Here is a 2,421-nt window from a genome sequence, read left to right on the forward strand (position 1 = left end):
AGAAAACATCTTATCTCTACAAAATTCAACAAATTGGTGATGAATTTCTGTCAGAGATATGTTTCTGCAATTGCAAACCAAATCACAGCATGCAGCCATCCGGCCCATGTGTTAAGGAAGCAGTGTATTAACTGAGGGTAGCGAGAAAGTGAGAACCCCCCCCCCCCAGGTCTTTGGTATTTCACCTGCCTAATCAGATATTGAACAAGCATCCCAATCACCAGACCAGGCTCTCTATCACCCACAGAAGCAAAACAACTTGAAACTGACCTTCTGAACAACACTCCTACCTAGAACCATGTGCAGATATTCTTCTGAAAGTTTTGAAGCCTGAACTGGACCTGGTATTGTGCAATGTTGAGTACCTAGACTTTGACCTCAGCATTCTGGATGCTCATCTCAGTGCAGTAACTGGCTAATTCTATGACACTGGGCAAGTGGTTTAACCTCACTTTTGTCATTTATAAAATGGGGATAATAAGTGTATCTGCTTACTGTTGTGAGGACACATTAATTCACATATTAATGAATGCAAAGTCCTCACCACTTAGGAATATGTTAGCTAGTGGATGAAGATAGGGAGTAGCAGAGGACACCTCCTCAATCCCTATTTGTAGATCCTTGATAATCTTCAGAGCTCAAGGTCACTTTAGAATTCTTTAGAACCAACACAGACCCGAGTCACTCTGAGGACAAGCTCAGGCCCCTTCCTAAGTGAGAAGCCAGTCCCAGTTCCATCTCTCCAAGTAGACAAGCTGCCTGAGTGACAGACAGGATGGCCTCACTTTTGCTGTCTCTGAGAACTTTGATTAATTTCTGACCTGGAATCCATGGATGTGTATGGGGGTGGAGGCTGGAAACCCCTTGAACTTGATTGTGAAGTTTCCTGTTTGTGTTTACTTTTCTCCAGAGAAGGCCTTAGCTTTCATCAGATTCTCCAACCTGGGTCCTTCCGTAACGCACAAAAGATATCAGAAGGACTGTTCGAGACTTGGAGAATCATTTGCTCTTTTCCTAGAGACCTTGTTTGGAGATGCAGAACCCTTCATCATCATCCCATCCTCCCCACAGCCTGGTCAGCCTCTAGTCTTGGATCTGATCCCCAGGTTCTTGGCATCAACCTTGCTCTCATCTCCCACCTCACCTTCTCACAAGCCCCTTTGTAAACTATTTCTAGTATTTTATCCGTCTGAGCTTGTTCTGCCCCTGTGGCTCTGGTCGGCTGCTCTCTGCTGCCCTCACTTGGTCAAACTGGCAAGGACCTGGGAGGATTTCTTAAGTGTGTGTAATTACTTGGGGCCATCTCCACTGGGAAAGCAGTTGGCCATGCCTGTGGTTGGAGAAGGCATTGCGGTGTTGGTTCACCCCTGTGGGCGTGTAATTACACGGCTTTATTTCCGGAACTCCGGAAAAGACCTTGAAATGGAGGAAATTCTCCCACTGTTCAATGCCCAAGATTTTACACTCAGAGAACAATCTGTTTTAACTAAAGACCTGATCCCTGTGCAAATGTCCGTGGGCCGAGGAGGATTATCACTCACATACATTTTACTACCGAAGATCTGAGGGTGGATTTGGGGAGGAAGAGAGATGGGAAAAGGAGGATACTGATGTGACCAGCAGGGGCAGTAGGGAAATAGATTCCCTGGGGAGGGGCTGGGTGGGTAAGCAACTGAAGATAAATTCCTGACCACCTACTTTTGCACAAGGTCCATCTGGCCCTGTGTTGTCAAGTTGTAAGCATGTTGTAATCATATCCTATGCACTTCCTGCTCTTCCCCTTCACATCATCCCTAGCAACCAAGGGCAGGGGGCAAGACAAGAGACAGCTGTTTTAACATCCAGTTCTCACTGCTTCGATGAGAACAGAGGCGAGGGAGCAGGAACTCATCTTGATTGAGCACCCAGTTACCAAGAATATCCATAGTACATCAGCATCAGTTTCTGAGGAAGCTGAAACAACCCATTGAGCAGAGCCACAGCACACTAAGGGAGAAGGGGAACTAAGAAGAAGAGAGTTACCCCAAAAAACAAACCCATTGCTATGAAGTCAATTCTGACTCCTTGTGCCCCTAAAGGACAGGGTAGAACTGCCCCATGGGGTTTACAAGGCCGGCAATCTGTATGGGAACAGACTGCCTCCTCTTTCTCCCACAAAGCAGCGGGTGGTTCAAATTGTTGACTTTTTTATTCACATCCAAGCACTTTTACCACTATGCCACCAGGGTGGTGGGCACAATAGCCAAAAGGTGGATGTTAACAGCCGAGCATCTAGCCACTGCCAGGGCTCCTTGGAGGTAGTGAGAGCCAGCCCCAAATCACAAAGCAAGCTCCTTCAGCCACCCCATCCCCTCCTTTATTGTCTCCTTTTTCAACAGATGAAAACACTGAGAGTCAGGGTAAATGACTCTTCCAAGATCC

This window comes from Orycteropus afer, unplaced genomic scaffold, assembly GCF_000298275.1.
Source record: "Orycteropus afer afer isolate SDZICR_OR568_19922 unplaced genomic scaffold, OryAfe1.0 scaffold00287, whole genome shotgun sequence".
NCBI lineage: Eukaryota > Metazoa > Chordata > Mammalia > Tubulidentata > Orycteropodidae > Orycteropus > Orycteropus afer.